This window comes from Sprattus sprattus (assembly GCF_963457725.1).
Source record: "Sprattus sprattus genome assembly, chromosome: 18".
Taxonomy (NCBI): Eukaryota; Metazoa; Chordata; class Actinopteri; order Clupeiformes; family Clupeidae; genus Sprattus; species Sprattus sprattus.
In genome coordinates this window covers 30,951,511-30,973,220 of record NC_137916.1, presented here as the reverse complement: position 1 = coordinate 30,973,220, position 21,710 = coordinate 30,951,511, and the positions used below count along the sequence as shown (strand labels likewise).

At 43.4% G+C, this 21,710-nt stretch overlaps 1 protein-coding gene across 1 annotated transcript in view; it reads left to right on the top strand.

The window, feature by feature from the left end:
• The first annotated feature begins 795 nt into the window (after positions 1–795).
• Positions 796–21,710, top strand: part of kansl1b (KAT8 regulatory NSL complex subunit 1b) — an 80,308-nt gene continuing 59,393 nt past the window's right edge. The window contains 2 exon segments of the mRNA XM_080856501.1: positions 796–814; positions 2,112–2,222. The gene's annotated coding sequence lies outside the window, so the exon portion shown is untranslated.

Below are 21,710 nucleotides of genomic sequence, written 5' to 3'. Positions count from 1 at the left end.
GGAACATATTTAATCTTAATATTACCTTACACCATGGTAATTCGAGTTAAGTAAACAAAACAAAAACAATGGACTGTGACATGAATCTTCGATATAAAGTGGTGTCATTGTTATTAAATATTCTGAAGAGAGGGTTTTGAGGAATTAACATCCTTTCTGGAGGTCCCACGTTGGCATATCACGAGAAATGCAGAAGAGAATGTGACCGGCAGCAGTAAGTTCGGAGCATAAAACGTCTGACTGTAAAAGGTTCTAGCTTCTACGGCCAGGAAGAAGTTATTGGCAATTGCTATACACTGGTGTTGACATTGACATAATGGCTGCACTGAAACTAGCTGCCTTAGCAGTGAGCTTCTCTTGGTGGCTTTGTAGCGAACAGAGAAGATGCAATATGTCCGACACTTTGTTTATTGGCAAACTGTAAAAACGTATTTCCTGAATGTACCAAATGAAGCATATAACAATAGGTTTCCAAACAGCTTCTGTAATAGATGGAAACTAAAGGTTTACACAGTCCGCTCAGGAAAAGTATAGGCTATTAAAAGAGACTATAAATTATGCGATGTACACTGAACATCAAATTCATGAGCACAAAAGTAGTATCGTTAATTCATATACATTCATTTCACATCTGTACCTATGTTATTTGAAAACAACTCCTGCAAACTTAAATGTTATTCACTTTCTATTGAACGCCCATTTTTAAAAGATGGGCAGAGAAATACTCCAATCAGAACGCTTCATTCGCTCGACTGTCAAATCGCCGTTTAAAACAGGCAGGCGATTCCGGTTCAAGGCTGGTTGATCCGCGCAGGTAAGTGAACATGTATCCCAGACACAGTCATGTTAAATTTAGTTTATTTAAAGAAAAAACACTCGTATACCAGGGTTTACGATTAACTGTACGTAGGTACATCACAGAAGAAACACGTCGTTTATATGTAACTTGAATTTGGTAAGTCTGTGTGTAACGGTAAAGTAAATATTTACAGTGTTTGCAGTCAACAGGCCAAAATTGTTTCGTTCGGTGTTATCGTACAGCAGGCAACGCTAGCTACCCAATATTTACAAATAAATTAAATCTTTCTCCCAAATAACAGTGTAACAATAAGGGAATAATAGAAACTAGGTGTTGTCTTGGAAATTAATCTTCTCCCTTTCAGTTGCGCATTTTTTTCTGTCATAACATTTGTTTATTAAAAAGTTGTGATAGCTAACTAGCTAGCTCAGCAGCTAAGAAACGTACAGAAAGCTGCTGCTAGCCAGCTAGTTGGAAACGTTAGCAAGATTGTCAGCCAATTGAATAGGCCGTTTGGGAAGCTAGCGACCGTCTATCTATGGCATAGCAGTCTTGAAATGATGGAGGATTTCTATTTGTCTAAGACTAACGTTACTTTAAGACAAAGGCTGTTGGTATTTCATTTTTTCACTTAACATATGAAAATCCTTATTGTTTAATAAGTTATCTTTTATTAGCTTTTTCGGTCTACAGTTCGTCTCTTACTAATGTAAGCCAACGTTACATTATGAAGTTATTTTGGAGCTAGCGAGCTAGCCAGCTAACGTTAACAGTCATTTGAGAGACTGTTCGCGAGCTAAGGCATCAGGCCAAACAACACTTAGTTCCAAGTGAACAGTGACATTTCGTATTGGAAATAGGTTATACAGGGCCAATTACTACATGGTTATTAATGTTTTACTTGTTGGAGTTGCAAAAAACCCAAGGTTACAATCAGCAGTAACATAGAAGTAAGCTAGCTTGTATGCCATTTGCTAGAAATGGCAATAATGAAGCGAAGGAAATCACGAAACATTAGAGCGCTTGTACCTTTAACCTGTCGCACTGAACATGCGTGTACAAAATACTAAGTTACTATCTATCAAGTTATTATCCTTATTTAGAGTTATCGTTGATTTACTTTGTGTAAAATAAGATCAGATTAGTTACTTAATTAAACACGAGCAATTGCAACTTGTTCATTCACCGTGCAAGCATTACACATTTATTTTACATTCCAACACAGTTTGTGCATTACACTTTGTACACTTCTCATTGTTACATATCAAGACTATTAAGACCACACAGTTTAAAATGTTTCTTTTTGTTTCAGGCGTAAGAGATGTCTTGGACACAATTGTTTGGAGCCGCTGTCAATTCGGGAACTTGTGGAATAATGGGTTTTGTCAGTTTGGTCCGTGGACAGCGATACAAACCGTCTAAGGTACGAGATGTTTAAACCCAAAAATGCTGTTTTGGTAAAGGCTTGGCGAATATTAAACTTCAATAAGCGCCTTAATTTGGTCAACCCTTGAAACTATTTTCGTGTGACTGATGTGGAGTGATTAGAGTGCTGGCATGTAGACTGTTTGGAATCGAAGTCCTCTACATGAGTAGTTCCACTTTTAGACAGCAGGTGGCGCAGACGCTTCAGCGGGTGGGGAACAAAATAGCCTCATTGACGCAGCCTATTGGACACTGCAAGGCAACCCAGGTGCACTGCATACACCTTTATAGACCGGTGTGCTGGTGATGGAACTCTGTGGTTATTATTATGTGAAATTGAAGTTTCAGCAAGGGGATGGAATGGCAACCGATATTATTTCAACTCTCTTTATCCATCTTATTTTTGTTAAACAGGAACTGGCATTTATGCAGCGCGCCCCCTAGTGGTAGTAAGCTTGTACTGGAAACTTATGGAGTGCGCTTGTCAGACTCGCTGAGACCAAAGCCCTCTAAAAGCGTAGATATGCCGATCTTTCTGGACTTCCCAAGATAATCAAAACACCTCTCAATCCAAGATCCCCATTACATTTAATGAATAGGATATGGATAATTTAACATATAATAGTGTGTTAAGACGGCTGTCTAATGGCTGTATTTAGTGTTCACTAGAGAAGGCATGACATGAAAGGTTTAATCCTCAAAATGAATTTTACCAAACTGTTCCCAGAATAGAGAGCCACCTCCATGTTAAGTGACTGCTCTGAACTCAAAAGGGTGTTGATTTCTCTTACTGTTGGTCTTCGACTGATTTATATTCCCGGGGTGTGGAAAGTCAGCTTGCAGGGGCTTCATTTTGGTCCACGCACTGAATTGCCTCCCTGAACTTGGCACTGCAGTTTTGGAGCCGCGATGGCCGCCGCAGCGCCGCTGTTTCCGTGGCTTGAGTCGCGTTTGCACCGGTGGGGCCCTCTAGTGGTTGAACGCGGTATGTGTGTGTAAAGGTTCCGCTCTAGCGGCGGGTGTGAGGAATGTCTCCCGCCGCTGCCGTGCTCTCGTGCTCTCGGCCTCTGTTTGTCAGACAGACTTGAAATCCGAGGGAGACGAGCGCGCCGCCATTTTCAGAGTGTCGCTCTCCCTGAAACAACAACAATAAAATACGGATATACTGGGGGAAAATCGTCAGATTCATGAGTGATATACATTTGGGAACTACGGAGGATAAATTCAACGTCATTCCAAGCATTCGCAGCTGATGGAAGACCGATTTTCTATGCGTTTATTTTTTCCAGCAGGCAAGCAGAGTCGGTTCCTTCGCTAACTAACGTTGCCCGTTTTTCGCCCATTTCGTGATTTCGAGAGCAGCACGGGGTTGTCGAAAGTGGAGCACATAAGAAACCGATCCAATCGAGTGGCGCATTTGTCCAACGACAAGATATCTATCGCATTTTGGTGTACTGGTTTAATTTTTTTTCTGAACAGTGGGGATTTGTCACTGAATTCCCCCGGATTCGGCTCCTCATCACGTGGTAGGTTCCTCCTTTTTCTTTGTTGCTTACAACTCAGCAGTAAAAATTAACTTTAAAATACAAACTAAATTCCCCACTCCTAACCCCACGGAAACCTCCTTCAAAGCAACATACATGTAGGTGAAATATTGTATGCCGTTTGCGTCATCTGTTCAGTAACATTAGGTCAGGGTCCTGTAGTTTGCTGTAACGTTAACATGCCTGCTGGTTATTTCCTATCATTTGAAGCAGGCTAAAACATGAAGTATGTACACAGGCACAGCATCGAGGCGGTACATTTATCCAACGGCCCTTTCACATGCAAGGCAGCCTACTTATACGATTTAGGTTATATTCTAACCAGGCAGGGGGCGTAGGAATGAAAGCAAACGATAGTTATTTCGATAGTCTTATGCTGTATCATGACGAGAAACGCTACCTGTTCAAAACATAAATGTTAACGTAAATGTGGCTGTGCTGTAGCAAGGTCCACTGTACAGCGCGATTCTCTTAATGGCTGGCACAGGCCTTAGATGTCTAATAAATAGCTTCGTCTCCATTACACACAGTTTATCCGACACAGCGTCGGCAGAAGTCATTGTGCAAATCTTTTTTAGCTCAGGAAATATCAACTTTATTATAATAACTTAGTGTTGTGTGCAAGTGTTGGGCGCCGCATTGTAAACTTGGGCGGCTTTTTGTAGGGTACATTTCTTTTTTTTCTTTCTTTTCTGTTTTTTTACTGACGCTAGCGTGTGTTTTTCCGCCTGTGAGCGTTGGTTGTAAAACCGCTGCCTGCCTTAAAAGCGCTCTGGCTGTGCGTGTTTATGTAATAATAATAATCCAAATTTTATACGAATGAATTTGTTGATACCGAAAGAGTTCAGACATTTAGAAATGTAACGCTTTCCTAAGTGTCCGTTGTCTTTTCTGTATTAATGCTCTCAGGATCTTATCAGCAGCCAAACTAAACCACCCAGATCTAGCGCAAGGTTTCCGCATTGTATGCTATGGCTCCTATTTCTCAGAACTAAAGAATATTCCTGATCTTGTGTTCTCAAACGGCGCCCGCTATCGTTTCTGTTGTAGCAACATTGTTGATTTATTTAACAGTTGCGCTGACCGTCTTCTGGCTTTTACGTGTTCTGGTTGCAAATTCTTGGAAGCTGGGTCGTTTGGAATGTGTGTTGAAGGGCAGTTTTTGCATTACTCGTCGAATTGCATAATCTTGATTTCAGACACCCTATGGCATACAAGCTTCGTTTTCACAAGATACTGTGTTTGACCGTTACAGACTGGGCAGGGCTGTATTATACACCAAGCATATTTCGATTGCGTGTCTTTTCTCCCGACTCATTCGGCTCGCATGTTTATTATAATGGACTATGTACAGGAAGTAATACCAGGGAGTTGAACTTCAAATTGTATGTTATCGGTCTCCAACACCCGGTCCACGGCTGTATATAAAACCACTCGCTAGCACACTAACCTGTACACGCTACGGTTAGTGTTACAGGACTGGTTCTTTTCCATTATATAACGTGTTACGTTGCATGTACTTGCATCAGATACTTTATCGTACAAGTTAAGCCGGAGTCATTGTTTACATGCTCTCGAAATTCGGTCGAAAATATTGGCCACCTTTATTCATTTGTCTTTTTTCATTAAAAACTGTATTTTTTTAAAACTGTAGATATGTTGGTAGTAGGGAGTAAAGTGATACTGCCTTGCATAATAGAGGCCTGGCCAGGCTATTCTGGTGGTGTGGCCTATGCAGTTACAAATCCTTTGACTGCATTTCCAAAGGAGATCAGGACCCAAGCGTGGCATCAAGCGTTTCCCTTCTAGGGAGGAGGAGGTGTACACATTCACAAGCACTCAGAATGGCACATTTATGCTATAAAAGAAAATTAAAGCTTCACTAATGGACTATTAGAGACACAAATGCCAACAAAACATGCACTCCTTCAGTTGAACTGAAGTGCTTTCTGTCATTGTGCTGGTATGTGAATGAGCGGAAACCATAATATTATAGGATGTGACCTATGATGCTAGCACATCTAGATCAGTGTTGAATGAACCTGTCTCTGATTTTGTCCTTTCTGTCATTGTGCTGGTATGTGAATGAGTGGAAACCATAATATTATAGAATGTGACCTATGCTAGCACATCTAGATCAGTGTTGAATGAAGCTGTCTCTGATTTTGTGTCCGGTTGGGATACAGGCTGTTGTGGACACCCCCTCCTTTATAATTTGTTGAATGAACCTGTCTCTGATTTTGTGTCCGGTTAGGATACAGGCTGTTGTGGACACCCCCTCCTTTATTATTTGTTAATAACGGTAACACCTTGCATTTTTCAACCAGGTGCTTTTTATTTATTTTTAAGCACGTGGAAATTGTAGGAAGGCACGTTGGTCAGCCTTTTATCAGAACATGTCTTGCAACCATCTCCATCTGGGTAAAATGATGGTCTCCTTTGTTAGTGATGGCTTACAAAAGTCTGCACACTTTTGTGTGTCTGTGTTTTTCTGTGTTATTTTTCGGTGAGATTGAGTGTAAGGGGCAAGGACAAAGAATAGAAGGACAAGTGACGCGCACAACCCTAGCCCCCCCCCCCCCCCAAACCTTAGAACTGCTTTCTAAAGCGAAGTCTGTTGCACCATAGGACAAACATTTGCTTATGTTGCAAATGTCGCACAAGCTGGGCAGGCGTTAAAAGAGGGGCTTAGCTGCCGTGCTAACTTATGACCTGGTGATGGGCTCTGGGGTTAGCTGCTGTGCTAATGTATGGCCTGGTCATGGGCTTAGCTGCCGTGCTAACGTATGGCCTGGTGATGGGCTCTGGGGTTAGCTGCTGTGCTAACGTATGGCCTGGTCATGGGCTCTGGATCACATGCTAACCTATGGCCTGGTGATCTGGTGATGGGCTCTGGATCACATGCTAACGTATGGCCTGGAGATGGGCTCTGGGGTTAGCTGCTGTGCTAACGTATGGCCTGGTGATGGGCTCTGGATCACATGCTTACCTATGGCCTGGTGATGGGCTCTGGGGTTAGCTGCTGTGCTAACGTATGGCCTGGTGATGGGCTCTGGGGTTAGCTGCTGTGCTAATGTATGGCCTGGTGATGGGCTCTGGATCACAGCAGGAAGCTGCATTATGTAACAGTAGAATGCAACTGTTATAATTTTTCTAGAAGGAGCTGCCCTCATACAGAGGTTTGTTTTGGCTCTTGTGGATTCTCAGGCGTGTCTGGGAGATCACATCACTTCCTGTGTCCCTTCCCTCCTTCTTTTCCTTACCCCACCCTTTGTCTCAGCACGAGGGGAAGACCAGTTCCTGTGGAAAGGAAGATGGTGATGAAGAAGGGGACAGGGATGGCAGTGTTTCCCCTACAATGATATTAGGGTGGCGCCCCCCCCCCACCCCCCCCTAAGCTGTAAACCTAGGGGAAACACTGGATGGGGATGGGGGGTCTTGACATTTAGACCTTTGTATAGTCTCACCCTGTCTCTCTTTTTGTCTCACTTTTAGTTCTGTCTCATCTTCATAACCCCCCCCCCCTCTCTCTCTCTCTCTTTTGTGGAGGCAATATGTTATGGGCCCTGTACAATGTGTAGTGTAATAGTGTAATGGATGAATAGAGTTCAGTTCATCATGGCGTAATCAAATTGTACATGCCTATTTCTACAGCAGAAATACAGAATGTATCCCTGTTTGTGGCCGCCTCTACTGCTTTGTTCCCAAACGAGATGTCACCTGTGAGCACAATCAGTAGTTCAACTGCAGTAGCTCCCTTTCAAAGACCTGTGAGCACAATCAGTAGGTTAAGTGCAGTAGCTCCCCATCAAAGGCCTGCTGCAGCAGGTGGGGGTGGAAAGGAACTGTGGGAGTCAGTTGGTGTCGTTTCATCCTGCTGCTTATTCTCTGTTCTCAGGCATTTCCCCCAAGAACATATGAAAACACACTGAACTCTGGCGTGATATGAAAACACACTGAACTCTGGCGTGATATGAAAACACACTGAACTCTGGCGTGATATGAAAACACACTGAACTCTGGCGTGATATGAAAACACACTGAACTCTGGCGTGATATGAAAACACACTGAACTCTGGCGTGATATGAAAACACACTGAACTCTGGCATGATATGAAAACACACTGAACTCTGGCGTGATATGAAAACACACTGAACTCTGTTATGATGGGCTAAAACAGCAAATATAACTATTGAAAGGTCCTTCCTTCCTTCCAAACAGTTTTATTATGTAAGGTCTGTTGGGCTCAAACTGAATCAATACTCAGCCCCTGCCCCATGTGCTCTGTTGGAGTGGAAATTCTGAGATTCAACCTGCTGTTCATTGTGGCTGAAACCCCCAGGCTATTGCTTTTCAGAATCAGAACCAGAATTGTGTTTATTGCCAAGTAGGTTTACACCTACGTGGAATTAGTTCTGGTGAGTTGGTGCATACAGTAAACATAAAATATACAAACAAACACAATAAGTACTATACATAACAGAAGCGCGATAAGTACTACACATAACATAGAAACGCAATAAGTACTACACATAACAGAAGCGCGATAAGTACTACACATAACATAGAAACGCAATAAGTAGCCTACTACACATAAGAACAAAAAAACGAAATCTATACAATACAATACTGGTGTGGCAGTGTAGGACATTTCCGTCCGCTGTGACCCATGTTGGATGCCTGGTCCTTGGTCTTCCCTCTGCATGTTGCAGACACAAGTGTTGCTTTTCGAGGAACACACACAGACACACACACACACACACACACACAGACCCACACACACACACACAGACCCACACACACACACACACACACACACACACACATACCCCCCCCCACACACACACACACACAGACACACACACACACACACACACACACACACACACACACACACACACACACACACACAGACCCATGTTGGATGCCTGGTCCTTGGCCTTCACTCTGCATGTTGCAGACACAACAGTGGTGCTTTTCGAGGAATATGACAGTCAAGTCTTTTATTGTCAGATTCACAGAACCACAGAGTCGGTCTGGGCACTGAGATTCTTAGGACCGGACACCGTACCACACTTCCATAACATAACAGACATAACATGATATATAAGTACTCCACATGATATAACATAACATAACAATAAGAACTTAACATAAGATATACCTATAGGAGTGAGTGGCGGAGAAACTGGGAGACGCAGATACTGTGGTCAGTGTGCTCGATGGCTTCAGAAAGAACAGGTGGACCTGCATGGGCTGTTCTCTGTGTGGGTCAAGTTCACAGTTGGCCATGAAGTTGGAGTCGATCCTTTTTCCCTGTGGCCACTAATGGTGCCTGACCGGAACAGGCTGAGTCACCTGCTGTGTGTGTGAGGGTGTGTGCTAGGGAAAAACTCTGGAACACTCTTTGTGATTCAGCCTATCGTTACACAGAAGAGCGTTGGATTTGGACGAGGTTGGGAGCAGACAACACCCTCCTTGTGTTTTTTGAGATTTGTCCCTCCCTTCTAGAGATGTGTTCATCTGAAGTTCTCAAATCCTTTTTAATGAAAGGGATCGTGTTTGATTCATTTGATGAACTACTGCGAACAAATTGCCTCTGCCAGCCTGCCAGCAAGGCTTCCCACAGCTGGAAGAGATCATGGCTTTTGTGATTCTGAAGGAATGTGTTTTTCGTCTTTTGCTTTGTTTCTGTTCAGACCGCAGAATACCGTCATTTGCTGATTTTGGTCTAGTTTGAAAGACTGAGGCTAGTTGGAAGACAAGAGGGCTGGCTGGAATGAGAAGGCGTTTGGTTTGTACAGGCAGGTGTGTGTGTGTGTGTGTGTGTGTGGGATCAACCCCGACCCTAACAGCCTGTAGTCCAAAGTTTACTGGATCTCTTTGGCATGGGCCAATAGCCTACATTAAAACCAGACACACACACACATGAACACATGAACACACGAAGACACACACACACATGAACACATGAAGGCATGGGCCAATAGCCTAAATTAAACCAGACACACACACACACACACACACACACTCATGAAGACCTGGTGCTATCAGCTCATCATGGGAACTTTGAGCTGTCCTTTTACACTCACACACTATATAGGCCTGTGTGGAAATACACACACACACACACTCACACACTATAAAGGCCTGTGTGCAAATACACACACACACACACACACTCACACACTATATAGGCCTGTGTGCAAATACACACACACACACACTCACACACTATATAGGCCTGTGTGCAAATACACACACGGAAGTCATTTATAATCCATGATTGTTCTTAAGACCGGGATTGGTTGCCCTTTCAAAATGTGTTGTCTGTGTTGATTTGTAACTTTAAACGTTTAAAGTGTGATAATGTTGCTAGGAGGTATGTATACTGTTGCGTTGCTTTACACTGATTTCTTGGGTTTCTGATTGTGTCTCTCATTATCTGTAACCGTTGGCTAGTTCCCGTTCTAGACTTTTGTTCTTGCGCCAGGTTTCATATTGGACATTGACTTTCCCAGCTCATACATAGCCTACATAGTAGATACACATTGGGATTCTGTCTGGCTGTTCCATTATCATTTGTTTCCCTCTGCCAATTGAAAGATCCTCCTCGTTTGGTTTTGCGCCTCCAAATGTTTACAATACAAACATGCAAGAACACACACACCGAAAAGCCTATTGTCACAGTGGAAAAACAAGTCTAATTGCACACTGGCATTGTGCTCAAAATAAGGTGATGTTTGTAAGGAAATATCATCTCTTGGGGGAGGGGATTTCGCTGTCCTTGTTTTTGATAGGCCGAAACTAAATCGCCTCCCCTGACCTACACTCTTGCAGGAAGCCTAAAAGGCGTGGAACAGCTCTGTTCTCTCTCGCTGAGTGAGTGAGTGAGTGAGTGAGTGACCGAGTGAGTGACCGAGTGAGTGAGTGACCGAGTGAGTGACCGAGTGAGTGACCGAGTGAGTGAGTGACCGAGTGAGTGAGTGACCGAGTGAGTGAGTGACCGAGTGAGTGAGTGACCGAGTGAGTGAGTGACCGAGTGAGTGACCGAGTGAGTGACCGAGTGAGTGAGTGACAGAGTGAGTGACCGAGTGAGTGACCGAGTGAGTGACCGAGTGAGTGACCGAGTGAGTGAGTGACCGAGTGAGTGAGTGACTGAGTGAGTGAGTGAGTGAGTGTGGCCCATCCATATGTTTTTGCATTACTACGACACACACATCTTCCTGGATCCACCCACCCACCCACCTATGTACACAGGCATGTTTCAAGAGTGATTCGAGCAGCATCCCTTTTCCCTGGCTGTGCAGGTCTGAATTGATACCTTGACTCCATTGACTGCGGATACAGGATTATTAATAATTTATTATTGGATGCCGCGTGTCTTTTGAGTTCTGAGCTGGCGTTGTTGCTCTACACATTTTCCAATGGCCTTTTAAACATGGAGGTCTATTTCTCATTGGCAAAGAGGTCAATCATTTGGGATGTCTGGAAGAAACAAAGCAGACCCCTTCGTAGCTTGTTTAACTGGATGACCTGAGAAACGCAAGCCTGTTGTGCAAGGGTGGGGAGGCAACATGACGAGGTGAAAATCAGTATTTCTCTCTCTTGCCTTCTCTTTGCTCATTTGTCTGTGGTGGTTGGACGTGATGTCACACTGGTCTTGGCTTGGCTTGCCTCTGAAACATGCCGTCTCATTGTTACTCCTGTGAAGAGCTTGAGCACTACACACACACACACACACACACACACACACACACACATTGTTACTCCTGTGAAGGCTTGAGCTTGAGCACTGCAAACACACACACACACACACACACACACACACACACATTGTTTCTCCTGTGAAGGGCATGAGCTTGAGCACTGCTGCTGACCTTTGCCTGTCTCTGAGGATGTCTGAGTAAAATACTTGTTTTTATTTCTCTCTCTTTCTCTCACTGACTCAATTTCCCTCTGCCCTGTTCATTACCGCCTGATGGTTTAGCCTATCTGTGCTAATAAAGAGCTGAACCAGAGAGGCTAAGCCTTCCCCCTCTCTCTCACACACACACACACACACATCACCCGCAGACAGGGAGAAGGAGGAAGAGGACAAATTAATTGATTTTCTTTTTCTGCTCAAGCCAGTGCCCTGGTCGAACACTCAGCTCTTTACAAGACATTTTGTGTTTCATTCTTTTTTGGTTTCTCTCTCTCGCTCACTGTCTTAATCGCCTATATACTTACTTATTAATGCTTTTGTTAAAGCTGAATGGTCCTTTTCATGACTAAAAAAAATATATAGCAGATTTGATTAGAGAGCCAGTCATCCGAAACCCACATGTTGTCAGCCATTTTTCTGTCGGTTCACATTAGTTCCAACTGGCACCAGCCTCTACCTTGAAATGGTTCATTTTCTGTTTGCAGGTCTTGCAAACGACACCATAACATTACGGTGATGATCATTAGGTGTCACATGTTGTAACTGGTGCAGTGTCTTATGACTGATGGCAAGGGCAGTAGCTAACATGCCCTCTTGGATGTAACATGCTCATGTCGTTTGCTTTCAAAGTGTGTGTGTGTGTGTGTGTGTGTGTGTGTGTGTGTGTGTGTGTGTCGGTTGCTTTCTTGCTAGTTTGGCCCCTGACAGGGGAACTTGAATTCAGTTTGTTTGTTCCTTGCTCACTGAAGAGGTTTTAGGAGAAGAACCATCCAACATCCTGGGAGGAACTGATTTCACCTTGAAAATAAACAGAGATACACACCCCACCTCCCATGCCTTAATTTAGAAACAAAGGCTTGAGAGAGAGAGAGGTGAGCTACTGTCTAGTGGTTCCTTTTATCAGGGAGTCTGCAGGGCATGCCCTCTCACTTTGCAGTGAGTATGAGGTAGTCTTAAGAAGCCAGATGCTCATTCCATTATACACCTAGAGCTACCTCTGTAGGTGTCTGGTCTATGTGTGGGAACAGTACACGCATGTAGAGCTACCTCTGTAGGTGTCTGGTCTATGTGTGGGAACAGTACACGCATGTAGAGCTACCTCTGTAGGTGTCTGGTCTATGTGTGGGAACAGTACACACATGTAGAGCTACCTCTCTAGGTGTCTGGTCTATGTGTGGGTACAGTGCTAGAGCTACCTCTGAAGGTGTCTGGTCTATGCGTGGGAACAGTACACACATGTAGAGCTACCTCTGTAGGTGTCTGGTCTATGTGTGGGAACAGTACACGCATGTAGAGCTGCCTCTGTAGGTGTCTGGTCTATGTGTGGGAACAGTACACGCATGTAGAGCTGCCTCTGTAGTAGGGCTGGGCGGTATATCGATATTTGAGGTATATCGATATTTTTAAAAACGAGATATGGAATGAGACGCTATCGTCAACATCGATATAATTTCATTTCCGTTTAAAGTACAGCACATTTGTTCCGAATAACAGCCATTTCGAGCCGCGGCTGCCGTCTACCTACTCTGCTTCTGTCTCCCGCTCTGCCAGTGCCTCCGGCTCACACACACACACACCCAGCCCCGCCCCCACTCACGTCACTTTTTTAAAATCCCCTACAGCGCGAAAATAATTTTCTGTTATGTTTGAGATTCCTGTTATGTTTTAAGTTACATTTAATTCAATTAAATAACATCACACAACGTGTGGCTTTGACTGAAACGTTGCAGATGCGTCTTTCTGTCATGGGCCAAATAAAGACTGGCAGGCAACTCATGCGCGACTGCGCTTTCGCTGGCTACATCGAATCTAAACGACACGTAGGCCCGATTACCTCCAATATCAAATGAACGGACGGTAAAGATCCCTATGGCGAGGCTACGTGCAGTTTCGGTAGGTCGGGACGATTTATGAATTTGCCTATTTTAATGCAGCTGCCGTCACGTAAGTTAATGGTTATGCTGCGACTCATTGAAAATCTTGGTTACACTCTGCACCGCCCGTTGTCTCACCAGGATTGCGAACTTTGCAACTTGCTGCAGCTGCTTGGTCGGTCTCTTCCTCTCTAACTTGATCAGGCATAGTACGGTTTAAGTAGCATCACTGCTAATGTTTGTTAGTTAGCAAGTAGGCTATCTGTGGCTGACACCTGACTGACAGATACATTGTTGACGCACACTTTGTTGCGAATTGTACATACATGTGATTTAAATAGGCTAAAAGGTTACATAGTGTATGACATAGATGATAAATATTGACACTTAGGCTACCAGTAACACAGTTCGTCAGCCGTCAGTTTTAATACAAGTTGACCAGACTACTTGCTATGAAAGATGTGAAGCACAAAAACCGTTGCAAATGACAGCAGTCAATTAACTTTACGTGGGTGTTAATCAAATAATCAACGGAACTATTTGGAACATTCTGAAGAGCTGTATAATTTGAGGAGATACGTTAACATCACACAACTATAAAAGGCACATCAGCAACTTGCGTGATTCTTTTCATGTAGACTGATTAATTTAACAAATTTAGGATTGAGAACAAGCACAGCGACGTCACTGAAAAAGAGAGCACAGAATGCGGAGTTGGAGCGTGCCAACGGCAACTATGTTATTATTGCGTCAAAAAATATCGATATTTATCTTATATCGACATTTTGCTTGAAAATATCGAGATATGACTTTTGGTCCATATCGCCCAGCCCTACTCTGTAGGTGTCTGGTCTATGTGTGGGAACAGTACACGCATGTAGAGCTACCTCTGTAGGTGTCTGGTCTATGTCTGGGAACAGTGCTAGAGCTGCCTCTGTAGGTGTCTGGTCTGTGTGTGGGTACAGTACACGCATGTAGAGCTACCTCTGAAGGTGTCTGGTCTATGCGTGGGAACAGTGCACGCATGTAGAGCGTGTTCCAAGCGCTCCAAGCCAATCCCTGGCCATGAGAAGGCAGACTTTGGAGTTGCACTGCAGATTGATAGTTAAAGCCAAGCTATGCAACAATTATGCCTAATTTATACTTCGGTGGACGCCACTTTTGAAAAGGTCGCCGACAAAAAAAAAAGTGTCGTCCAGGCTTGTGTGTTTATACTTCAGGCGAACAGTCGCCGAGTTCGTCATAATGGGAGAGGCGCTTAAAAAAAAAAAACGTAATTTTTGTTGGAAATCAGCTGTTGATCGCCCGAGGAAAATTCAAACAACGAAGTCAACGATGCGTGCGGTCTAGCTAACCAATCACACTTGCGCGACACTTTGTGACGACTTCAGCGGCAGTAGAAATTTCTCCATGTAGCCGACACTTCAAAAACGATGGTTTAAAGTGTCGTCCATGACGTAATTTTTGTCGGCGACCTTTTCAGAAGTGTCGTCTACCGAAGTATAAATTAGGCTTTAGCCTCTTTCTGAGATATGTTTTCATGGGCAGCTAGCTTGGTATCATCTGCAAATGAATAAGATCATGTAAAGAACAGATCGTCATGTGCCATTCCCACAGCTATACAGGATAAGACCTAGGCACATTAACAAAGCCATAGGGCTCTTCTACATTGAGGTTTACCACTCACTCTGACTGCTGAGGCTTTGAAGGCAGCTAACTTGCTAGTTCCAGACCAAAACTCCTTATGGTGCTTTAAAAGCACCCATCCGGCTGGATAGTGGTCGAATGCATTTTGCTACATTATTTTTGAGAGATCCATTAGTGCAATGTTTTATACACATTTAAAACAGCTATTTCAGTCTGCTGACTTTCAACAGTGTGAAGTTGTTCAGCGGTGGGTGTTCAAGGCCTCTCTACCCTGTGCTCTTTGAGTGACCTGCATGACACGCCTACATTCAACTCCCTGACCTGTGCTCATCATATCCAAAAATATGCACGGACCGGTGCTCAGAGCAGATTAGTGAATGTTTTGTTTCGGTTTTTTTTTGGTCTTTGTACATATTTGAAAGCAAGCTTCATCAAAACATTTTTTACATTTTATTTGCCGAGGTTAAGTTTTGTGACATTATGTGAAGGGTACCTAAATCATATGAACATTGATCACTAAGGCATAATGCTGGTGTGCAGGACTCTTGTTCTCTGTTCTAGTTCTCTGATCACAGCAGTTATCAAAAGACTGGGGAAAGTCACAGAGGCTGCTTTTAAAAAAGCATTAGGATTACATGGTGTGATTCGGGAACAATGAACTCCCTATGGTTTGGAATCAGTCTGAGGCACCAGAAGACCCATCCTGCACAGTTAGGGAGAACTGATCATTATGGATCAAGTGGTTGGACAAAACCTCTCCAGAGGTACACAGAGCTCTGATTGGTTCTTGTGTACCTGGCCTTCAATCACGCCAGTGTTGTCTCTGCCGTATTTTACTGACTATAGACCACACCATGTATAAACCGCATTGCAGTATTTTATAAAATAAACCTGTGTATCGACCGCACCTGTATATTAACTGCAGTGTATTCAATGTTGAATCATTCTGTGTTGTAAAGCATAATGGAAAACGAAATGCCATGTAGTTGTGGTGCGAGCGCTACTAGCCATTTCAAAGTTGTGTGTGATGGGCGTTTCAGGCAAAAATGCTACACCCTGTCCCTGCATGTGCACACACACACACACACACATCTCATTCCCACTCGTAGTGAAAAGCATGCATTTATGAAGCGTTTATTTAGTGTCATGGTGTGGCAATGGACACTAAAGGTTTCAGTAAAATTATGAATAGATACCATGGCAACCACTGAATGAATGTGTTTGAGAAGGGCAAGGGGTAGGGGGCCTTCATCCATTCATTCACTGCGTTGATATCAGCGTTAGCCTTGATCCAGTGGTGTCCCAGTATTATGGGATGAACCCAACACTTCTTTTGTACGTGAAATTAACTGAAATTGAACCCTGCTTTAGGTTATGCCGCAAATGGAACTCTTCTGTAGTTACACTAGTTAATACATGGATGTTTACTCCCCCTTAAATAATGCACTCATCAATGTAGCTGTGAAGTAAAGAAACTATCTGGAATAATGAAATATTAGAGCCATTTGTTTTATGAGTTCAACAGATTAGTTCAAAGGAATGATTACCATATCTTACAACTTAGGGCTGCTCGATTATGGGAAAAATCATAATCACGATTATTTTGGTCAATATTGAAATCACGATTATTCAAACGTATAATTCTAAGTTTGAAAACATGATGCATTTATTTACTGGGAACTTTGAAATTTCCTTTAAAAATTGTATTTGTTGTGTAACCGCTATGCGTTGGAATGCGTTGAACCGTCAAGGTTGACGGATCCCCATTCAAAGTGAATGATAGGTAGCTCAGACACCTCGCAAATCCTCTCAGACATATTTTTGAGTTACAATAATGGGGGTTTGACATTGTGCAGTACTTATTTCTCTGTAACTTTAAAAAAAATATAAGGTAAAAACAACCAACTTTTAGGTGCAAATGAGACCATCTACGGAGTTTGGTCACCCATCTTTATTTTTTTTTGCTCTGCTTTTGAGACGTGACCATAATCGTGATCTGATTGGCTCGAGCCTGTGCTGTCGTGAACATCTATCAACGGTCGATGCTGCCGATTGGTGGCTCACTGGCATGTCCCGCCTCCGGCTAGTGGCATATAACTTTGTGATGTCACATGCCAGTTTTTAGATTTAACTCCCTCTCGCCGCATTGAATGCTTTTTGGGGAAAGACTGAATTACGGAAATTAATCGTTTCAAGTCAATTATATGAGTTTGGAGATCGTTTGAACCAAAAATTGATATCGCGATCAAAATTCGATTAATTGCACAGCCCTATTACAACTGTTGGGCTCCTGCTCGGCTGTGAAGGTGGAGTGGATCAACTTTAGATGTCTAGTGTCTCTGACTGCATTGCCATAAAAATACTTCAAATGTAAACAGTGTGTGTGTGTGTGTGTGTGTGTGTGTGTGTGTGTGTGTGTGTGTGTGTGTGTGTGTGTGTGTGTGTGTGTGTGTGTGTGTGTGTGTGTGTGTGTGTGTGTGTGTGTGTGTGTGTGTGTGTGTGTGCAGGCATGATGTATGATGTCGTGCAGAAGAGGCAGAGTGATGACTAGTTCTGATAAACATGTCATGTTGGTCAATGGCAGAAGAGGCTGAGGTGTGTGTGTGTGTGTGTGTGTGTGTGACTAGTTCTGATAAACATTTCATGTTGGTCAATGGCAGAAGCCAGGCCTTGTCTGATCGGAGCATTTGCCCGCTGGATGTGTGATCATGGTTCAGTGGAATATAATGGCGTATAAACAGAGTGGAACTGGTGCAGTATGATGTTGACATAACCTGTATTTTAATCATCTGTAACATACTGCACCAGTTCCACTCCGTCTCCTGTCTCTCAGAGAACAAGAGGGAATGAGTTAGGCTGATCAATCTGATTACTGACTTCCTGTGAGTTGAAACTGTTTTTCATGGGTGCACTTATCAGACAAGGCTGCTTCTACATGATGTCCCTGTGGGGATGTGTGTGTGTGTGTGTGTGTGAGAGCATGTACTGTATGTATGATGACACGGCTGCTTCTTCATGTTGTCCCTGTTGTGCTGTGATTAGTTATTTCTAATGGCGGCTACTCCACATTTATGAGGACTACAACCTGCCAATGGTTTGTTGACGTGACATACTTGTCGAGAAACATAGCACATTTAAAAACTTTTAAGATTTATGTTGCTGTGTGGTAGGCTAATTCATCAGGATTCATTAAGCTGACGGATGCATTGTTAACACCTTTAGAAGATCGTTATTAGAAGTAGACTTACTAACCAAAGGCTGAGCTAGCTCAGAAATGACTTCCTAGGGCCGACGATGCCTCTCTTCAGTCTGGAGGAGGCAGAGACCACTGAAGCAGAACAGAGTTTCCACCTTCAGAGTTTTAACCTTATGTCCTTGCACATCCCTCTTGCCAATCGATATTTTTCTGTGATCATGGCGTAAAATATTTGACTGAAGTCATGCTGTCTGTTCTGCTGATCAGTCAATACCCTTAGGGACGATGGTAGAGAGTAGGGTTCGCTCTGATTGGTTCTTGTGCTGGTAGGGAGAAGGGTTCGCTCTGATTGGTTCTTGTGCTGGTAGAGAGTAGGGTTCGCTCTGATTGGTTCTTGTGATGGTAGGGAGTAGGGTTTGCTCTGATTGGTTCTTGTGCATCACAGATTGAAACATGGAGAACGTGTATTGGTCAAGAAGACAAGCAAGCAGACCCAGTGTTTTATCAGTGAGCAGTAATGACGGATGGTCGTGGTCATAAGTGCCTTAAAGAGTAAACCCCTTATATTTTTAGCCAGTTCATTTTTAGAGCAGGTAGGCATCTCGTCATGCTGGCCGCATCTGTAGGGGAGGAGTAGTGCTTGGCTTGGGAGGTTTCATTTGCTATTCAGGTGACGTCTGGTGAAAACAGAGACGTTTTGTTGCATGATGGCTTTTCGTTTAGCCACACGACAACAGTTATTTGTGGCCTGAAATCACATATTTCTGAAAATGGGTGTTTCAGAGTGGAAACTTTTGAAAACACAACCCTTCCATCGCCATGAGAACAGGCGAAAAACTGAGCTTTTGTTAAAACGATGACAACACGGCCCCCACTTTATCCAATCACCTTTCATTCACTGTGCAGGCTGAGCTGCAACCTCAGAGGCAATGAATAGAAAATCTATTTTTGATTGTTACACATCATGGCTGTCAACCTGTTCTATTTCCATGAGGAGGGTGTAATCTATCGGAAACATCGGTGGCCAGTGGATTTGTTTTACATAAAGTGACTCTAAATGCTATCAACTTTCAGCTGGGTAGGTTCACTCCACTTGGGATGTTCTGTTTGCTGATATTATAATAATAATAATAAAAAACGATTAATAGTATTTATCTCCTCTTGTAGTGGCAATGCTTTAATAATAGTATTGTTTAGTTGTAGGCTATAACTTGCAGTCTACTTCATACCAGAAATGTGATTTTAAAACGACCTGGCTAGCAAGAGCGTCTTATCTTGTTTTTTTTGCATTTCCATGGATAAACTCTCAAAAAATCTGCAACGGACGGATGCAAGTCTTATTGAAAACACAAAGGAAATACATCGTTTTCAAAACTCCGCTTTCACGGTCAGTCAGTGACTGGCTGGTAGTTAGCTGCCATTCCTCCCTCTCCTTGTGCACAGGGTGTGTGTGTGTGTGTGTGTGTGTGTGTGTGTGTGTGTGTGTGTGTGTGTGTGTGTGTGTGTGTGTGTGTGTGTGTGTGTGTGTGTGTGTGTGTGTGTGTGTGTGTGTGTGTGTGTGTGTGTGTGTGTGTGTGTGTGTGTGTGTGTGTGTGTAACCTGTAGCAGGTGTTAGCATAGCAGAAGTGCATTTGCAGTCGTATAGAAATGTGGCCTAAATGAAATATAAGGTTGATACTGCTGACATGGTTCATAGACATAAAAAAACATCCCTTCTCATTTCCTGTTTTTCTTTGTACCGTTGTGCCATGTCAGTGTAGTGTGTGTGTGTCTGTACTGTATGTACACCTTTTTTTCCACTCTTATTTCAAGCATGTGTTATTTTTGAATACCACGCACACAGAGCCTACATATAGGCTACACATGCAGCCTATATAAATATACAGATATCTAGATTATTTTAGTGTCTTTTTTTTAGTCTCTATGCATCCACGTGTGATGGACGTGGTTGAACTGGGCGAACCATTTTCACAAGTACTTGAGGAGCAATTAGCTGTTGGCTTGAATCCGGTGTCCCCTGCACCCATCTCCTTGTTTGCCCCCCCCCCCCCCCCCCCCCCTGCACCCATCTCCTTGTTTGCCCCCCTGCACCCATCTCCATAGCTCTACTGCTGCCCTTGTTTGCCCCCCTGCACCCATCTCCTTGTTTGCCCCCCTGCACCCATCTCCTTGTTTGCCCCCCTGCACCCATCTCCTTGTTTGCCCCCCTGCACCCATCTCCTTGTTTGCCCCCCTGCACCCATCTCCATAGCTCTGCTGCCCTTGTTTGCCCCCCTTAGTGGTGCTGAGTTTTGATCAGTAGAACGAGGAAGAAAGAAGCCTTCTTGTGGGCGTGGCTGAAATGTTTAGCCCATTTCTGTAAACATCTGCAGGCAGCCCTTTCCTTGCTCATTATGCAATCCCATTCCCTCCAGGCCCCTTGTTCCTCTTGGCCACTTCCTCCAGTGCCAGTCAGAGTTAGTGGGCTTATTTTTATTTCTTTTTCTCACATTTCTGCCTGTTCTTTTTTTTTTTTCTTTTTCCTCTTGCACCCGTGCCCCAGTTCAGACCCAGGGAACACATCTGGGCGCAGTGGAACCAGAGGCCCTTTGTATTGGTATGTGTGTCAGAGCTCAAGAGTGGAGCACTGGAGATTAGCACAGTTCTAGTGTGTGTGTGTGTGTGTGTGTGTTTCTGTGGGGGCATGCAACCGTGACAGTTTTCCCTTCTACTTCCCCTCTTCATAATAAACAGCACACACCTTAACTCACAATTGCATGCTATGGCCATCTTTAAAATGTTGTTGTTTTGCAGTAACCAGACCTTTTAACATTTTGTTGTGACCAAGTAAAATATGTTGAAGTAATATTTTCCTTCTGTGAAGACCTGAAACTGCTGGGTAGGGCTTGTTGTGACTATACATGAGTGGAAGACAACAACGAGCGCCATTTTTTAAACCAGCAAGAGTATTTGTACCAGAGGTTTTGCAGTAAAAGCAAAAGGAACTATATCTTAAGGAGTTAACATGTTAAGGTTACTATCAGTGAATAAACACAGGCAAAGCATCAGCTGAAATTAATCAACAGTTGTGCTGGTGTCCTCATTTATAATAATAATAATAATAATAATAATTCATTTTTTAAAGTTATTCTGCAATTGAGCCATTTAGGGTTTGCAACTTTGTAGCAAAATTCTACTGTCGATTCCACCCATGCAATCCTGAAAATGTTCTAGTTCAGCGGTGTAATGTTAGTCCTGCTGTTAGAGGAATATATCGTTATTTTGTCGTGCTTGGTTGTCATGGCTGTGTAGTTTTAT